At 45.2% G+C, this 21,131-nt stretch overlaps 1 protein-coding gene across 2 annotated transcripts in view; it reads right to left on the minus strand.

Moving 5' to 3' along the window:
- Positions 1–20,693, minus strand: part of LOC139576041 (zinc finger homeobox protein 3-like) — a 173,064-nt gene extending 152,371 nt beyond the window's left edge. For both annotated transcript variants that reach the window (XM_071401654.1, XM_071401653.1), the window contains exon 1: positions 20,266–20,693. The gene's annotated coding sequence lies outside the window, so the exon portion shown is untranslated. The remainder of the gene's footprint in view (positions 1–20,265) is intronic.
- Positions 20,694–21,131: the final 438 nt, after the last annotated feature.

Consider the following 21,131-nt stretch of genomic DNA (forward strand, 5'->3'; position numbering starts at 1 on the left):
AAGTTCTTTTCCTCTTCCTTCCTTCCTTTATCCACAGAAATAAACGAGAGGAAACACAAACTGGGATTTATAGACACCGTCTGTTCACAACGTTTATCCTCAAAAGATCACATTTCACAATGCTACCCTCCACAAAATCCCCTCTGTTAGACAGGACATCATGGCATGTTCATCTAATCATCTAACTGTAAATATCACATAAATTTCATTGTTTTCCCATCAAACGTTTCAGACTCTGACCTACAAAAATAAAAAAAGGTAAAAAAATAATGCGGTGATAAATGTTAAGGTGGAATGTTAAGTGCTACTTAGTCATTAGGAGAGAAGTTCTCTGGCTGGGCCCAGCATAAACATGCGTCAGAATTACATGTAATTACAGCTGAAAAACTTCCGCCTGCGAGTATGAATCAGCTCAGCAGCTGGCTGGCGTGCCAGCGGAGATTATAGTGCCATGCTCGTCTCCACGTCAATAGCTGGGGGGTGGGGGGCAGGAGGGACTGACACTGGGCTAGCATGGGAGACATATCAGGCCTAAAACCACAACACTGAGTCATGGGGAGGGGCACTAAAAAGGTCATCACATAGCCAATTGAAAGGTGTGCTCACTGAAACAAATAGCTTTGGGTCACGCTCTGTGCTGGACCATACCAGAGTCCATGAGAGCTTGTCCTTCCTGAGAATCACCCATGGGCCTGTGCAATCACGCCATCCTCCCTCTCCATCTCTATCTCTCTCTCAGTCCCAGCGTCCTCCTCGCTAGCTAGCTAATGTCTCGGTCTGATTCGATTTAGGCAATTAGGCAGTAATCTATAGACCCTGGGAGTGATGGAAACATTTCCCACTGTCCTCCTCGTCTTTCTCCCAGCTGCTATAATTAGCCAACTTTGTTTCTCATTAAACATCAGAGTGTTATTTACATACCCAGATCCAATTTGGCAGCATCGAGCCCATTCCTTTTAAACCACCAAGAAAACCCTGGGATGAGAGGCTACAAACCTAGTTACTTATTTACATAGGAAATCATATATCATGTGCTGCAGAAAACCATATGGAAGATGGCGCAGCATAGACATCTAGCTACTAAAACTATCCAGAGGTGGCATCCATGTTGACTGTTCATGATAACAGTATATAACAATGTGTGATGCTGCTGTTGTTGTGAATGTAGAGGAGGTGTCTGGAGGCCTGTCAGGGCATGTGGTCTGATCCTAAAATGGAGGACATTCCTCAGGTCCCTGGTGTGAATGAGCACTGATAGGGGCTGAGGACAGCCTAGTCTGAGCTGGATACAGAAGACAGGAGAGCACATACACAATTTATTCAAAGTCCCCTATTGTATTGTAGGGAGCAAGAAAAGTCCCCAATGGCGTCTGAACACCACAAGACTGACTTCTGAAGGAATTAACATGCACAAGGACAGATCTGGGCGACTCGCTCATTTGAAAAATCCCTTTGAGAAATGTAAGATCTAAATTAAATGAACTTTGTATTTCACATCCGAACAACATAATCAAAAGACACATCTGATATAAAGGGAAATAAATCAAATGGAAATGTGACTTCTTAAGTACTGTGAGCAATAACACATTCATGACTTGTTTTGTCCTCTCTGCTTTAAACTAGCCGTGGTCATTAGGCACCATCTTGATTATTGGGGGAGAGCTTTGTTTATTTCTGCCCACTAACAGGTCTGTTAAGTGTCAGAGCAGGGGAGGAGAGGGGCTGAGAGAAGGGCCTGTTCCATGGAGCTCGCTTTAGAGCCAAGCAGGTTGCAGTTAAGGCCTCCACCTAGCGCTCGGCAACTTTTTCTGTTGATATGCAAAGCAGTGGGGATCATTTGGGTCCCCATGGTAACAGCAGCTCTGCTTTGCACAAATGTAATGATTAATCGTGGCTTTGATAAAAATTGCCAAAATAGCTCCAACATGAACGATGCGTTGGTGTGTCCTCACCATAACACCTCCCTGCTATTGGCTGGCCAACTCAAAATGGGGAGGTTGAAATGAAACATAACCTTTCATAACAGCCTAGCTAGTCGTGGAGTGGTGACACACACACGCACGCACACACGCACGCACGCACGCACGCACGCACGCACACACGCACACACACACACACACACACACACACACACACACACCCCTCCCTGGACACAGCTGCATATATTGCATTAAACCCTCACCACATTTCAAATGATGTCAATCAGGCGCAGGGCGTCCATATCAGGGCGTCCACACTCACTTTCCTTCCCTTCTTTAATTATGCCGGATTCAACAACAGACGGTGTCAGTATTTTGAATGAATTCCTTCTAAATTATCACTGTAATTTCTACACCCTCCATCTTGTGAGGCTCGTTACTAGACGCTACATTTGCATTTGCCTCCAATCTGGGAGCTCCGCCTCCTGCATGGGCCTGTAGCTCCAAGCCCAGCCCCCGGCCAATAGAGAGGCTGTGGGTTCTAGACATTATCCATACCTGTCTGTGACCCACAGAGATTCTCCTTAGACAGAGAGCAGAGCAGGGCCAGGCTCTGTCAGGTCCCATATCACAGACCTATCGAGGCTATAGAGAGGACATGGATGAAGAGGGAGAGGCAGAAATCTAATATGTCTGTCCATGGCATGGTGGAGTTGGAGTGCATATGGAGGAATGTGGCCAGGACTGGGACTGACTGGGGAGAAGTGTAATTCAATCAGCAGCGCTGCGGCTTGACGCAGATTCACTTTGTCAGTTGCACTTTACCATTAATTCATCTTTTGGAAAACAGAGACAATCCAAACAATTACATTTACATTTACATTTAAGTCATTTAGCAGACGCTCTTATCCAGAGCGACTTACAAATTGGAAAGTTCATACATATTCATCCTGGTCCCCCCGTGGGGAATGAACCCACAACCCTGGCGTTGCAAGCGCCATGCTCTACCAACTGAGCCACACGGGACCAATAATAATAAACAATAATTTCTTTCAACTCAAAAACCTGGCAAAGGGGGCGGGTGAAAATGTAATAACAAGGATTTGATAGGCTAACACCCCCACCACCCATCACATCTCACCCTATCAAATAAAAGTTTGCCCTGCCTGACGTACGGACTAGGTCTGTCCATTATGTGACGTCCAATAGCGGGACACAGAGGATAAATCCTGCAATTACGCCTTAACTCACCATTAGCTATATGGACAGAGAGCTTGCAGTCTGTACACTTAAACAGATTGCCTCAACACACACACGCACACACACACACACACACACACTGTGAGTGAGTAGTGGAATGTGTGTGGGTAAACAGTGTGTTGTGTGTGTGGGGGGGGGGGGGGGGGCAGTGTGTGTATGTGTGTGTGGAGATGGGGGGGGGTCCAGATGGGCAGGCAGGGAGCCCTGTCTTGGGAAAGGGTTGTTCCTCCCAGGGCCCTGATTGCACCCCTCCTCAGCACCATTCTGCCTCCTCTGTGAGTAGCAGGACTAGGCTGCATGGGACTGGGCTGGGCTGTGCAGCAGAGGGTTAACCGCCCAGTCACAGGCATGAAGTGAAACAATGAAATAATGGCAGCGAGTGAGCGGCTCAAAGGGTCTGGGTGGAGGGGGGCCCTCGGCACAGGCTCCTGCAGATGTTGCTGGGCCCGGCGGGTCACACACACATTAGCATTCCTGATGGAGGGAGCCCGGATTAGGGAGCTGAATGCCTTTCACCCTCTCTGTCAGAGCCTGAACACACCGGAGAGAGAGCCAGGGCCAAGGACAGAAAGCACAGACAGGCCAGGAGAAAAGAGGAAGACAGAGAGGAATAAAAGCACCTCAGAGGAAGTTAAGGATAGACTAGTTGAGAGAAAGACTGAATTGTAGACGCTGGGGGAGAGGTGGAGAGAAAGGCAGATGGAGAGCTAGAGGGAAGGGGAAAGGCCCACAAATAGACTAAAACAGCAAATGAAAGAGTTGCATTAAATGGGTAATAAAGAGAATTGAAGCGTGTGTGAATGTAATGCTTTTGTATGTGTGAGAGAGTATGTAGCCTTATAATGAAACATCTTCTAAGTCTATTTGTATTTGTGGCCGTGTGAGTGAATGAGCATAGACAAAAGGCGTTCTTAGTGTGTGTGTGTGTGCAGAGACAAAAGCTTTCGTGAATGTGTGTGTCAGGCCGTCCTCTTTTCCCAGGCCAGAGGTCCGGAGAGGCCTCATATTTCTAGCTGCTGTCAGGCCGGGGTGAGAGGGAGAGACAACGAGGAGCAGCTGCTTTCTACGAGGTGCCCTGGCTCCCTCATACACGCCCTTTGATGCAGCCATCAGTCTCCCCCTGTGTGTGTGTGTGTGTGTGTGTGTGTGTGTGTGTGTGTGTGTGTGTGTGTGTGTGTGTGTGTGTGTGTGTGTGTGTGTGTGTGTGTGTGTGTGTGTGTGTGTGTGTGTTTATGGGTGGGTGTAATTGGCGTGGTGAGGGCCACAGGTGCTGGCTACCCACGCAACCTGGCGGCGAAACCCAAGTGGCAGAACGGGGGAAAAAGCGACACCAAAACCTGATCTCTCTCTCTCTCTTCAGCTCTCCTTCTTTCTTTGTCTTAGCGTAAGCCAAATTATTCCCCAGGAATGCAGCAGGCCCGGTCTGAAATGGCTGTTTATTCAGCAGAGATTCAAGAATGTGGTGAGATACACACGCTCTCACACACAGACTCATATACACACACACAACAGTTGTTTATTTGGAATAACAAGAGGCACCACTAGTAATTTGTTTTTAATTGCAGGAGAAACGGCTACAGAGGGATGACCTGTACATCTGCCCAGCAGAGAGAGACAGAAAACAACAGCAGAGAACTACAGCTCATACAGCTGCTCCAACTTTGTGGAGGTCAACCTTTGTCTTCAGTACCGGGGGATCTGGCCAGGCTCAAACTCCACGCTGCTAACCCATTTTGTCTCATGTCATGATGCCTGGGACTACCACTCTATTCAAAATGGAAGGTTTCCCTCTCTCCTTCTACCTCGCCCTCTGTAGCCTGTTTGCATCTCTAGTCCCTTTCATAATTCTATCAATGGTAATTACCGACAGCACTGCTGTCATTTCTGAGGGAGGGAAGGCAGGGGAGAGAGAGATACGTCTCCATCAACAAGGCAGCTCATTCTGTGGGTTGGCTGTCACAGTGGAGTCACACCGTAGGACAGCTGGGCGGCTGAGCCTGGTCCTGGGTGTCCAGGAGGAACACTGCTCCTGGCCCTGCCCTGTCCCGCCCTGTCCTGTCCCTGACTCCACTGGCCTTTTAACTACCTCATCCCCATACTGTTATTTATTTTGCTCCTTTGCACCCCAGTATCTCTACTTGCACATTCATCTTCTGCACATCTATCAGTCCAGTGTTTAATTGCTATATTGTAATTATTTCGCCCCTATGGCCTATTTATTGCCCTACCTCCCTTATCCAACCTCATTTGCACAAACTGTATATAAACTTTTTCTATTGTATTATTGACTGTATGTTTGTTTATTCCATGTGTAATTCTGTGTTGTTGTTTGTGTCGAACTGCTTTGCTTTATCTTGGCCAGGTCGCAGTTGTAAATGAGTACTTGTTTTCAAATGGCCTACCTGGTTAAATAAAGGTGAAATTAAAATAAAATAAACAAATCTGCCATCAATCATATTTATTCCAGAGTGCGTGGGGTCATCAGGGCTTGACAGCTCCCAATGCTGCTCCACTCAGCCAACACAGACACCATCAAAAGCACAGTGCTGTGGCGTTCACAGAGTCTGTAATGTACCGTCTTTCACCTCCCCCATCTGACATACAGACACACTGTGGGATGTAGAGTAGGTCAGGAAAAGGTAACCCAGTGTAAGGTCTTTACCTGTTTCAAAAATGTAAGCACATTTTTTTAAATAAAAAAATGAAAACTACAGTGAATCTGCAAGTTAAGTTTTATTTGTGTGAGTTTACTCTGATAGTACACACGCAGCAATGCTATAAAGGACAGATAGACTATGGTAACAGTGTGCATAAGCATTGACAGTAGGCCCGAGGAAGCCTGGGCCTCTAGTAGGAGCCTCTGCTGCCTGTGTGCTCCCAGCTCCCCTGCTGTCCTTACTCCTCCTGCCTACCAACCCCTGACAACAGCTAGCGCAGGGAGATGACACCGGAGCACAATGAGGAACCCTGCCATTTGTCAGTTAAGATTGGTGTACCTTTGTCCCCAGTCAATGACTGTCAGTAGCTCTACAAGTTAATATTTGCTTCCGTCTGCTCATAAATTTGCATGGCATTAAAAACCTGACCTAAATGCATTTATAACACCCCCAGTAATTAGCAGAGCATTTCATAGTAGGAGGGAGAGAGATAACAGGCTGCTGATTCCTCCCTGTCTGACTGTGACCTGGCTGGGCTGGGAGAGAAAAGGATGAACAGGATGGGAGGCAAGGATGAAAAGAGGGAATAAACAGGGCTGGTGTACTGCCTCTTTAATCTAGTACATTAACTCTACACTACACCACATGGGGAGGAGCCAGCATGAAGGGAAATAGCCCCTCCAACACAAAGGGGGAGTGTCAATGAGGGGGCAATAAGGAAAGACAATGAGTAAACAAGCTGGGGAAGTCCAGACCAGGCCTGGCGTGTTAGTAAAACTCCCTGCCTCTCCTCTCCTCAACCAGGCTGGCACTGACACAATAGCCCCAGTGTAATTAGCCACCCAATTGGTTGTTCAGCATTTGCATATAAATGCCCTCACACGCCAGTGCTAAACACGCTGACACAAGCTGTGCCCAAAACAGACGTTCGCCATACCTCTTCCACTCTAGGGGGTCCCAGGGGCCCTCTTGTGACAGGGTAGTATCCCCCTCCCTGCGCCTCGTGCCTGCTCTGGCTGCAGGCTGGTACTCATGGCATGGCAGAAGTGAATGGAGCGATGTGGTAAAGGGTAGCCGGGTACTCGACTTCACATAGTTCCTGTTTCTAGTGAGGTTGTGAAACAGTGCAGCCAGGCTTCCTGTTGAAGGCCCACACAGCCGGTCGTCATGACAAAGTACACTTTCTGACACTAGCCACAGTACTGGGGGGATAAACAGGGGGGTGCAGGTGGTGTGCACACACATACACACACACACACACGCACCACACATACATACACACACACACACACGCATACACACACTCCCTCTACAGCACACACACATGCACCGGATTGTCCTGAGGAAACCAGAGGTCTGAGGAGTGTGAGAAAGTGTGTTCTCTGCTGATCAGGGTCAAAACACCCAGGCTGGTTTAATGTGACCTGACTTACACAGAGAAGCAGAGAGAGGAGAGATAGCGGGATTTGGCAGAGCAGACCAAGCTCAGAGATTAGACTAGTCAGTCAGACCACTTTTACACTGTGCTTCACATTGAAGAGGAGATACACCAGATGCGGTGCTTTAACTGTGTCTATAAATCTGGAGTTTCTATACATAATGTTGGAACAATGTCTTTGTATAAGGGCTCTTTCGTTCACCCATTTACATGTCATTTTCGGTCCACACTGTTGTTATGACAATGGTGATTCATAAAAAAAGCTAAAGAACGGAAGGAAGTGATGGGACTGGTGTCTGTGCCCCCCCCCCTCCCCTCCCCCTATCCTCGCCAATATAAACACAGCCTGTGTCACCTACAAACTGGCCCTGCTGCTGAGAGAGGACAAGAGCCAGAGCCTCTCTCCCAGGCCTGCTAATAACTAGTCTGCTCTGGCACAGAATAGAAGAGAGAACCACCGCACAGAGGGGACACTTCCTGTTTCATCCCCCAGCCCTGAGCAACCCTCCACAGGCCTCTACAGCCCCAGAGAGCAGGCCCCAGGAGCCCTGCTGGAGGCAGGTAGGAAGAGAGCTGTGTTAGCGCCGGAGGCCTGGTTCTCACCTGCATCGATGCAGCCTGTTTCTCCACACCGGGACAGGACCCAACATGAGGGAACATCTGGCTTATAGAGCACAGAGGAGAAATGAGGCCAAACCTAAACCTACCACCATGCTCTCTCACTCTGTCCTACACAGAACACCTCACCTGATCTGCAGAAACCACATTGAGCCTCAGTAGAGATGCTACACAAATTAGCAAGCCTAAGCTCTGTGGCAATTTCTACATTTCCAGCAACCACAGGCGATTAACAACCTACTCCAAAGGAAACCTGCTTAAACATTGCCCTGAAGTCGTTGACTACTGAGAGAGCCAGAGATGAAGAGAAAGTGATAGAGTGTGTGTGTGTGTGTGTGGGGGGGGGGGGGGGGGTGCGCAAAAAAAAGAGAGTCGCTACAAAGAACACTGGCACCTGACAACTAACTACTGAAAGAATTCAGGCTTGAGCTCCCAGTCCAACGCTCACCTCTGGCTGACCTGGTGAATGTGTCCAGGCTGTGTTCAGTTCCTCTGCTGCTTCACACAGCTTCACACAGCAACACTTCACTGCTATTTGTTTATGCCTGCATTCAACAAGAAGGCCCGTTTGTCCTGTCCGGTTTGAAAAAAATGGAGGGGGAAAAAAGCTGCCTTTTCTTACCCAAGTATGAAATTACAGAGAGATAAACTGATACTTAGTCAATCTACCACGGGAGGATTAACTCATCATTAGATGCAGTAGAACGTCAGAGGCTGTGTTTTGTTTTCACATGCCATCTACAAATAGGCCACAGTTCGCATCATTATGAATGCTATCACACAGCCGTATGAAGCTAGGATCTGATCAGCCCTATGAAGCTAGGATCTGATCGGCTGTATGAAGCTAGGATCTGATCAGCCGTATGAAGCTAGGATCTGATCAGCCGTATGAAGCTAGGATCTGATCGGCCGTATGAAGCTAGGATCTGATCGGCCGTATGAAGCTAGGATCTGATCAGCCGTATGAAGCTAGGATCTGATCGGCTGTATGAAGCTAGGATCTGATCGGCCGTATGAAGCTAGGATCTGATCAGCCGTATGAAGCTAGGATCTGATCGGCTGTATGAAGCTAGGATCTGATCGGCCATATGAAGCTAGGATCTGATCGGCCGTATGAAGCTAGGATCTGATCAGCCGTATGAAGCTAGGATCTGATCGGCCGTATGAAGCTAGGATCTGATCAGCCGTATGAAGCTAGGATCTGATCAGCCGTATGAAGCTAGGATCTGATCAGCCGTATGAAGCTAGGATCTGCCGTTACAGAGCAGAAGCTGAAGGGAATTCAGCAGTGACCAGACGGGCTCCGTGACGTCACAAAGCCAGGGTCACCAGTCTGTCACGGCCGTCTACCCTAGTGCCGGTCCCCCGAGGCCTGCCTGGGCCCCCAACCCCCCTCTAGACCCACGCCCCAAACCCCCAGCACAGCCCCGTGCCGGGGTAAGTGAACCTCCAAATGAAAACCAAACAGTCATGGGAGTGAGGGATGATGCGTGTTGAATATGAAAAGACCAGGAGGACACTGTCGTCTGTCACCACCACGCCAGACACTGGCCACAATGCAGTGACCAGAGCGTGGCTAGCCCAAACACACGGAAGGGGTGGGGTAGAGGCAGAAAGTCTGCCATTAGCTTCACTAGGGTGTGTGTGTGTGTGTGTGTGTGTGTGTGTGTGTGTGTGTGTGTGTGTGTGTGTGTGTGTGTGTGTGTGTGTGTGTGTGTGTGTGTGTGTGTGTGTGTGTGTGTGTGTGTGTGTGTGTGTGTGTGTACATGTCTGCGTCTGCATGCGTCTCCTTCTCCTCAGGCCAAACACAAACACACACATCTCCAGTATTGGGTGCTACTGTGTGGGAGTCTGCGTCTCTCTAATCAATTTATTATGAGGCTCTGAGGTCCTCGTGTTTGTTCATTTAACACAGGAAAAAAAATTGTTTTAGGTACAGTGAGAGAGAGAGAGAGAGAGAGAGAGAGAGAGAGAGAGAGAGAGAGAGAGAGAGAGAGAGAGAGAGAGAGAGAGAGAGAGAGAGAGAGAGAGAGAGAGAGAGAGAGAGAGAGGAGAGAGAGAGAGAGAGAGAGAGAGAGAGAGAGAGAGAGAGAGAGAGAGAGAGAGAGAGAGAGAGAGAGAGAGAGAGAGAGAGAGAGAGAGAGAGAGAGAGAGAGAGAGAGAGAAAGAGAGAAAGAGAGAGAGCGAGCGATAGAGATGGAGCGAGGGGTGGTGGGGAAGAGGAGAAGTGGAGTGGGGAAGCATACAGGACAGACGCCCTTCATCTGACAGTGGATGTGTAATAATGTGGCTTTGAGGAAGTGTCGATTTAATTGAAGCCCAGTGCAACGCTTAATACAGTCTGTAGGACACCTGGCATAAACAGGTTCCACCCAGGAGAGAGGGGGGAGGACAGGGGCAATTAAACCCCCCCAGCCAATCAGATGGCTCTCCTGACATCTCCTGTTTGACATCTAAATGCTCATTTGATGAGAGGAGACAGAGACAGACAGCGTATTTCTCCTTTTTCAATTATAATGTCTGCAAGAGGACAATGTGATATAAACAATCATCAATGCTATCCATAACAATTGCACCAGCACCATACGTGGAAGCCTTAGCATAATGTAGGCCCCACCCTAAATAATGATATTACTGTGTGTCTCCTTTATACCACTACCCCCATAGCTATTACCATTACTGACAAAACAACATCACATAAAATAACAAAACACTGAAGAAAAACTGATCATGTTGCCTCATTGTGTATAAATATAGTATATCTCATCATAAATGAATAACAAGGTGGCAGAAAAAATGTATAATGCAACAACAGCATGATGAACAAGTCTCTGTAAAAATGTCATTTGAAACTAAAATGGAATCATTTCCTCTCCTCTGTGGTTGTGTTAATAGAGACCTCTAAAAAGGCACCAAAATGGCTGCAGCACTCGGGACAGATCTGATGTCTGAACACACATTCAGAGAGGGGGGCAGACATTGGCCTTGACATTTTCACACACACACACACACACACACACACACACACACACACACACACACACACACACACACACACACACACACACACACACACACACACACACACACACACACACACACACACACACACACATTACAGCACAAACCCAACACAGTAGCTGAATAGATAGCTAGCGTTTCAACTGAACACAATGCTATAGCATTACCTTTATGCTCATGAAATACAAGCAGGGCCATTTCATTGAAATTACTTTAATGATCAATGTAAATATGCAGCACATATGCTGAATGTCTCTAGATATTAAAACAATTATTTCATGACAATAGCTGTAAATGCTTCCGTGTCTCTACTTGGATCAAAAAAACACAACACATATTTATATTAGGTACCTGTATAATGTATCTCACAATGAGCAGGATAATGTAATGACTGACAGAACAGGAAAATAAAAAGTACCACAATCAACTAATGCTTAGAAGTATCAGCTACATGCATTTCAAGCATCAGTGTGCATTCTGAGACACAATAAAAAAGATATAAAAAATATATAATTTGCATTGTACTCATTAGCGCTCGCTAGACTAGAAAACAAAAATTGCATTAAATAATGAGCTGGTCTGAGAATGCTAGAGGAAAAAAGGTAGTTAGCAGCGTGTGTGTGCGAGCGTGAACGCGGTGAAAGCCCGGTGGACGGCTGCCATCAGAGGGCTAGGGAGGCTGCAGCACTTAGAGGCCATTTTATTGCTTTGCTGTGGTCAAGTGAGGTGCACCGAGCTCAATTCCACCGCAACAATGGCAAAGAGGGCCGCAGAGACAAAGGGGGCTATCCCCACTTCTTAACCCCTTCACTGCTGCCCCGACGGCCCCCTGAACAGGAGGAATAACAACAGACCACCTCCAAGGAACCCGGAGAGAATGATAATATTACATAAATACTACACCGGCCACAATGGCTGTCAAATGCATGCATACACACACACACACTGAGTCTCATCACGTGCATAGCGTACTCTAAGCCCAGGAGGTGAGATGCTAGGGATGTGAATAGCTCGGGAGCAGTCGTCGTTTCCTGAGCGTCAGACAGAAATAGTAGATGCTAGAGTCCCATCAGGCCTACCGTTGAGAGCAGGCCTCACACTCCAGGAGACTGGAGGTTAGGGAGCATAGCTGCTACCACCTCTCTCTCTCTCTCTCTCCATCCGTCTCTCTCCGTCTGTTCTTTATTTCTCTATCCGTCTCTCTCTATCTCTCCCACTCTCTCTCTCTCTGCCCCATAGGGGACCTGGACAGGCTGCCGCACATTTGCAAGTGAATCACGCTTTTTGTTAGTTTTTTTTTTACACAGAAAAAGGGAAAGTGGGTGAGTAAGGGAGAGGGGGGCACCTCCAATCCCTACTTTCTTTTGTTCTCTCTCTAATCCTGAGGAGGATAAGCTGTGAGGTACACAGAGAGGAAGTGCAATGGGCCTGCTGGGGTCCAACACATCCCCACGACGCATTCCTGAAGCCCAGCCTAACCTAGACCCGGCCCGACCATGAGACTGAGACTGGGACTGGGACAGCCCCATACGGCCACCTCTGCTATAGCCACTGAATCATAGTACTAACTGACTGGAAACACACAGCACTGCTAGCCTCTCAAATTAATGCTACCTCCACCTGAAAATAAAATGAATATCCAGCAGAAATGAATATTGAGTAAAAAACATGTATTTGCTTAAAGAAATCCTACTGACATCTCAAATATAGTAGCATAAACAAAACAAGAACGTACATGGATAATACCTTGGATAGATAATACCACCTGAACAAATACACTAACACCTTTAGGCAAATATATCTGGAATCTTCAAATTGTGTCATGTGAGTTAGACATGTGGAGTTATGGGAGGATTGTAATGGATGCAGGAAGGAACTGTCTGACTGTCACTGGCTCTTTCTCTGTCCTCACTCCCTCCGCGCCCGGCCCATTGACTGACAGAGGCCATCGCTGCAGCTGACAGGCTTGCATGCTCACGCTCACACACACACACACACGCACACGCACACACACACACACAACACACACACACACACACACAACACACACACACACACGCAGTCAAAGCAAATCCTGTTGCATCCTTGAGCTAGCTAGCCGTAAAACAGTGAGGGCAAAATGACATCTGCTGCGGATGGACGTATGAACAGGATCACCTGACTGAAATACAGAAAAAATTATATTCTTACTGGAACCATTTACCATAATATTAATTAATTAATTATTATAATATTCTTTATTTAAATTGACAGAAAATCATATTTCTGCTTTTGTATATGCTGTAAAAAAAAAAATATATATATTGTTATTAAATATTAAAATAATCATATGAGTATAACCACATTAGAAAAAGGAATATTGTATTAATGCTGCTTGTCTCTTAAAAAAATGACAGAATTATGCAATTAATCCAAAAATATGAATTGATGAAATGTCATAACACATGGCCTTTCTGGAATCCGGTGTACACAGCACACACGACACACACACCTGACACACACACACACACTTTCTTCGCTGGGGAGTCTCACTCCGTGAATTTTTAATAGCAGCATTTCAGTTACATAATGCACATTTGACTAGCACTGACAAAAGCATATTACTGATAGACACGGCGTAACTAACAAAACAATATGTGGACAGGAATCGCTGCATGGAGCACAAGTATACGCAGAGGAAGAGGAAGAAGACGACAAAGAAAGAGAGGAGGATGAAAAGAGGGTGAGCGTGTCATCAGAGTCACAGGCCAGAAGGCTCCATGCATTGTTCCATGTTTCAGTGTGGGGAGAGAAAGGCGACCTCTGTCTGTGTGTCCACCATGTTTTATGCATTCTGTCCTTTGTGATGATAAGCGCCGAGGGTGGAATGCTGGTCTCCGGGGTCCAGGAGAGGGGTGGGCGCTAGGCTGGGCCTGGCCGGGGGGGGGGGGGGGGGGGCAGAGATCAATTGGGCAGCCCCTGGAGTGCTCCCTGTCGCCCGGGTACGTAGCTACGTAGGCTAAATACGCAAGCTGCATGGCCCGCCTGCACAGCGGGAAGCTACAGCCAGCCGCTGCTGTCCTGAATAAGAGACACGGCCTTAGCTGCTATGCTACTGCTGTCCTAGCCTCCACTAGCTGCTAACCGGCTATGCCACTGCTGTCCTAGCCTCCACTAGCTGCTAACCTGCTATGCTACTGCTGTTCTAGCCTCCGCTAATCGGCTATGCTACTGTTGTCCAAGCCTACGCATGCCGCTAACCTGCTATGCTACTACTTCTCCGGCACTCGTCTGCATCACATCACACAGCACTCGTGGACCAGTCCCTGCCAGAATACAACACACTAGCAACATGCCTTAACACTGCTATACAACCATCACACACATCCCTACACACTGATGGGGGAAATGACAGGAGCTACCAGTGCTTTTTCAGTGTGTGTTTTTGTAATAAAAATGTAATAATCAGAAATGATTTCTACAAATCATATCTCTAACATTAACGTTAGCGTGTACACAGTAAACAGATCATGTGCAATAGCAACAGTATTTTCTAATGATTAGATTGCTAATTATGCTGATTGAGAAGTGTGTCTCATTGTAAACATACACACACATACTTCCACATGTGTATGGCATAGAACATCTGTATTTGTTTTCAGAAAAGTATAAATCACTCTCAATAACCATGTTTGCATTTGGATGCAAATCTGGGTGTAGCTATATGGATTCTAATAGGAGCACCAGGTGTAACTCTCAATCCGCGCATACCAGCTAGTATTTTTATGTAGTGCTATATAAATGACAAAGGAGGCTGGGTGGCCAACGTGGAAGGCCATCTATAGCTGCTTAAACATGGCAAATATAGTGAAAAAGCGTATAGGAATTCTTACCTATAAATCCGTATCTAAACCTCTTCTCTCTCTAGCACATTAATCAGGTGAGGTGTGGGTTTTTTGGTTCCTCTCGTTCTCTTTCTCAAGTTCAGACATATTACCAAACAAAACACGTCTGCTTTGTTTTGTATTTTGAAGATATGTCAGCGATAATACCCAACAGCTCATGTGGTGTATATGCACAGACAGCAGTAATATTCACGATGGGGGTCGCCTGCATTTTTATAAGGATTACTCTGAAATTCTCACAAATTGACGACATGACATTGCACACCTCCACCTAAAAAAGAATAACAACACAAAAAAAGAGAGCAGACACACACATACAGTACACACACCTTCCCATGTGTAAATCTACCCCACAATGATTTACAGAATGTTAACACAATAACATATTGTGAAACAGCAAACCACAGAATCTCCTGCCAACTCCACTTCAAGAAGATAAAAGAACGACAGCAAGAACAAGAGCTCAAAAAGAGGACAGGGAACAGGGAGGGGAAATGGACTGAAAATCGGTTCGCTGCTGGCATAGAGGAGCTCTCGTGGCGATTTGGGGCTGCTGGGAGCAGAAACCAGGTAGAGCATGCACACACACACACACACACACCTAAGAATCCCTGCCATCTCCTGGCCCCCTCCCCTTGCTCCCCCACCCCATGTCCCTCCCCCAGCCCGCCCCTTAATGACACGGCTGACACGTATGCCACTGGCCTGGGCTACGGGACAACTGGAAGAACAGGTCCTGGCTGTACAAGCTTGCATATTCAAAACCATAATCTGTAATCTGAGCCACTGCTCCTGCTAAACTCATTTACACACAGCCCTACAGCAAATGGAGGAGGGAGACGGTTCAGCCTCTTTCTCTCTCCAGTGCTATCAATGGAAAACTAATCTACACAAACATATGCACATTTATACTATCCTCACCCTTACAGCAGTTCAACGCAGTGTAAAAGTAATTTCTCATAAGTACAATCACAACAAAATCTAAGATTGTGATGAATAAACTAAAATAATCTAAAATAATTAACTGGTTTAAATTAATGTAATAATAATAACAAAAATATTATTAATAATAATAACAATAATAATAATAGTTCATTTATATAATTAATAAGACATCATTACTGATGTAAATTATTTAAATATCAATGTATTAGGCATCATCGCTGGTAAAAAAAAATATTTTTGGGAGGAAAAAATAAACCTTTTTGGATTTGATTTGGCAACGTGACCAACGGTTGGTGAATATTTTGTGCTAGTCCATGCGTTGCCTGCCCCTTAGCGGCCTGGCACTGGCCCAAAGAGGGCTCTCTCTGACTAGGGACATGGCAAAGAGCTTCCCTAGGGGTGCTGCCAGCTCCTGAGAGCAAGGGAGAGAGGGAGGGAGCGAGGGACAGAGAGAAAGAGAGAGAGGGAGGAGGGGGCAGTAGAAGACCAGGGTAACTGTCTCTCTGCCTCATGTTACCCTGTAACCAAGTCACCGCTCCCCTCTTTATTTCATCACTACTAAACCCCTTATTTCCGGTCCCCTCCAATCACATGCCCAAATAGGACCTGCACACTCAGTCTCAGACACACCAGTTATCAAATATGCTCATGGAACCGGACATAGGGAGATAACGCAGGTAGCATCACAGGATAGACGAATAGGGCGTCATCTACAGACTATCACTGTAACAGGAACCTCAATCAAATACCTAACGTCACTAGACTACTGACTATTCACTGCTTATGATAATATAAACAAAGATCACGATAAAGAACAACATAACTGTGATACGAATGTCCTTACTCCTAGTATATTACTACTTGTAATAACAGTAATAATGTTGATAATAAACATCATACAAATAATGATGATAATTACAATTATCAAACATTTCACATTTCATCAACAGCATCAGTTAAATGTCCATTTCATAATTCCCGGCAGAATACATACCCTATTCTACACATAGAGTAATAGAATATTCTGCCAGATGTGCTGGCATTCATATACTGCAGGCTACGCGTTCTGTCCTATTACGTGTATCCTATGGTTTAACACCATTACATGGTGATAGTGAATAGTAAAGTACAACATTTAACTATGGGTAAAGACAAACTACAAGTGTACAAATTTACACAAAATATGTTTTTATGTAAATATATCTATAAAATAAATATAGTTCTATTTCAATATAAACAAACTGTGTGACTGACAATGAAAGACCTTAAAACAAAATATGGTATTGAGATAAATGCAATAAAATCCTTGTCAATAAATGTAATTAAAAATATATATGTAAATAGAGGATCATGCTTTAAGTCCCTCTCCTTCTGTCTGTCAAGGATTAACGGAACTTAATACTTTACAAGAACTTAATACTTTACAAAAACACAACCCTGGTCATTACTAATGAATTGGAAATCAACGTTGAGTATTTACAATGTAATTCAGTGTGCTGTAGCTATCTATGCTGAAAACATAGTTCCTCGTGACATGTACCCAACCCACAGTCCCCTTAAGCAGAATACACAGCATGGTCAGACAGATACAGTGGTTTACCAAATCACATACTACACCTAACCATACATCTGCTATGTGATTCTAACAGAGTACAACACAAGGAAATCAAGAACCATCTTAAACTCCCATTAAACCATACCTGAGCTGGTAAATGCAGCTGACATAAATATTATACAATGGATAATTACTTTTCAAAAATATCAAATGGCATCCAAATATCCTAATCTGTAGTATACATATTGTAGTTGCTTTTCAAATGTTTCTACCAAAGGTTTTGATATCAAGTCCAGGAGTCTTCTAAGAGCAAGTGAGATGACACCGAGTAGCGTTGCTATTTGTTTTGTAAAGGAGGAGGACAGAGAGATCGAGAGAGGAGAGAGAGGGGCGAGGGAAAGAGAGATGGCGAGAGGAGAGGGAGTCCTGGCACAGCACATGTACTACGCTATATTTTCTTCCCTATGTCACGCCTGTAATTATTGCCCAACCTACATCTACAGAGCAGAGATACACAAAAACAGAATTACAGGCCCAAAATCTACTGCTCCAAGTTTTCCCTCCTGAAATATATAAATAATAATATAAGCAAAAAATAAAGAGGCAGGGGGTATTATATTCTCTCTTGCAGTAAAAAAAACGTCTCCACTGCGCCTGCTAGTATATTTGTTTTCCCTCTCTCCCACTACTATCTTCTGAGTCCTGGACATACTGCTGGTCTGAGTTATCTATGCGGGAGCTACTGGCCCCTCTAGTTGGGGCAAGCCTGAAAGGTGTTAGGATCTGTTCTCCTGCCCTCTTCCCTGATTCCTTCTCCATGGCCCATGGCTATCTGACCCCTTCTATTCCTCTCCTCCCACCCCCTCCCTCGTTCCCTCTCCTTCTCTTTCTGTCTTTCCCCTACTCTCTGTCTGAGTCTTCAAACCCCATTATTATACTTTCCTTCATCCTACTAGAAACCCATAGAAACATTTGTATAGTGTTTCTCTCCTGTTTACCAAACTAGACGCATGTTTTTTATCTTGCACTTGCTGACCCCCACAATCTTAGTGTTATGCTTTGTGTGACCCCTCAATGTAACCCCCCCACCCCTCTCCTTTCCCCCAGTCTCACTCTCCCACTGCCTTCCCTCGGCTGTTTGTGTAGGGCTTTTCCTTCTTTCCTTTTTTATCTCTCTTGCACTCACTCAGTGACCCCTGCTCCCCTGTTTCTTGCCGTCTGACCCCCAGCCTTTCAACCTCCCCCTCTTTCTCCCCCAAACCAGCATATCCCTGCCTTGCCTTAGCTTGCAAAACGCTTTTCTTTTCCATCCTTCTGTCGCGAAAACTCGTCGGGCTGCTTCATTCTTTCACTCTTTCTTCGAGAGTCCTCCATTTCGTCCATGTGTTCTATGTTTTCTGTACTTTTTGGGCATCTTGGCACTGCATTCTGGGTCTTAAACGTCGGGAGGTCAATAGCGTTTCCGCTTTTTCCTGTCTATCCGTCCGTCTCTTGGAGGGACTAGTTATATTCTGACTCAAACCTAACCGGTCCCAGCGTCGTGTTACTAGTCGATCTATTGCTTATCAATTCAAATCTGGCCTATGTTTAGATCTTTTTTGTAAAATTCTCAAGCCATATTTTTTTCTAAACAATCCGTCGTGTATGATTACACTATTTCTTCTGACAGTAATGCATCCAAAGTTGATTTAGTCTCGTGTCTGGTTGTTTTAGAAAATAAATAGTTAGGTTTACTTTAGAAATCAGTAATAAGATTGTTATTATTACGCAGGGAAGTATGTTAGGTGATAGAATAACGTTATACATCAGCTTTTGAGTTTTCATTGATAATGTTTCCCTTTTGTAGGCCTATCTAGTATAATGTTTGTTATTTGTTATGAAGGTAAGCTATATCCAGTGGGAAGGAAATGTTATATTATTGCTCTTACTTATTCCATAAAAATCCATGCGAGCTGTCATCTGTCTCGTCGGACAGCCAACCTATTCTGTAAATCCCTTTCTCTGCTCGCATCACCATTCTATTCTTTCCATGCAACCCGCAGCTCAACTCTCTGCCTCGGCTATGGGCTCCTCCGTACCCGAGGTCTTACTGATCTGATCGGCTCTTGTCATGAAACACACTAGACTTACAAAACACACACACACACATAGGCCTACCGATCGATTTGCATGTGACTCCGTGAGGGAATCAGCAAGAATCGACTTTAACATCGCTTCAAAGAAGCAAACAGGAATGAAAAAGAAAAGAAAATGATGGACAAAGTAGGGAGAGAGAAAAGTAGAGGAATTGAGATGTAAAGCGGGGCGGAGGGAAATACACATGTAAGAAACGAATCGGAAAGTGAAAATGTTGCTTAACATAAAGGATTTGATCAACCCGTGATGGCGCTGAAAACAGCGGACAGACCAAGTGGCATATCTGTCAAAATAAGAATGCGGGCGGTGTTTCTCTTTCCCGGGACGTACACGGACCCACAAGCTGGACTAATGTGCTCGTTCCTGGCTACGCTCATGTGCAGCTCCCGCTACCCCTCGGTAGGCTGAATGTAACCCTTTCACATCGTTATTGTCCTCAAAATGTGTTTCTTGACACCAATAACACTTCTCTATCTTTCCTGATTCCATCGAAAAGCACAAATGTGCTTTTAAATTCATGTTTTTTGTGATCTACTGCTTGGAGAGGAATCGCTGTCTTGACCATTTATTTTCTTCCAGTCATGAGGAGAACGAGGACGAACGCAGATGTAAACACAGGTAATGATACGAATAAAACCGAGAATAAACAAAACTACTTGCATGAATATAACTTGTGATCGCCTGTCATTTCTCAGAATGTGAGAATAGTGAAGATCGGTGCGTATCTGGATAATAGGAGAAACCTTCGGTTAGCCCACTACTAAAAGTGAAAAGAATCGAATCGTAGAAACATCGAGAGAGGAAAAGAGAGAAACGCAAAGTTGTAACTTACAATTTTTCGCTGCCGCTTTGTGATCCTTGCTTTTTAATCCAGTATTGAGACGATTCGGCTAAAGATCCCATCAAGGCAGTCCCTTTTGGTCAGTTTGCGTTTAGGATGGCAAAAGAAAGATCATTGTTGTTGCGGAGTGTAAAAAAACGAAGTATTAGTTGTATAGGGCAATATAAAAATAATTTGGATGCAAAGCAGGCGATGAGTCTTGTGTTAGAGGGAGCGAGGAAGAGGTGAAAGTGAGATCTGATGATTGAAAAGAAAAAAACTCTTTGGATCTTTATTCCTGCTAATTAGTTTCCTGCAAAAAATGGCTGTGATTAATTCAGTGCGCATGTGCTTCATTACACAGGCACGACGGGAAGGGCTAATTAGCCACCTTCTGGATCAATAAGATTCAGCAAAGGAGAGAGCTAGGGAGAGAGAGAGGGAGGGAGGGAGAAAGAGGAGGGAGGGAGGGATGGATGGATAGATGGAAGAAGAAAAAGAGGAAAAAGAGGAAAGTAATGATCAGGAATTGAAAATATGGAATTAAGTACAGCGGAAAGTAAGAGTTTGATTAGAAGGAAGACAGTGAAAGTTAATACTGGAGTAGACGCCGCAGCAAAGCACGTAATACCCCGCACTTCGCTGCATTTTGTCCGTTCTTTTTACTTTTTTAACATTAGGCTATAACGCATTTATATTTCTTATTATTAACATATTTATATTAAAACACAGTAATAGCCTATATTCATTATTACATTTTCCTATATTGTCACTTGTGTTAGTAGTGAGACTAGAGGCAATCTGAGACAGCAGTGCTGACTGCTGGAGTTTGAGATACTTTTTTAATGTATTTATACAACTTATAGACACAAGTCAAT

This window comes from Salvelinus alpinus, chromosome 5 (genome assembly GCF_045679555.1).
Source record: "Salvelinus alpinus chromosome 5, SLU_Salpinus.1, whole genome shotgun sequence".
Lineage (NCBI taxonomy): Eukaryota > Metazoa > Chordata > Actinopteri > Salmoniformes > Salmonidae > Salvelinus > Salvelinus alpinus.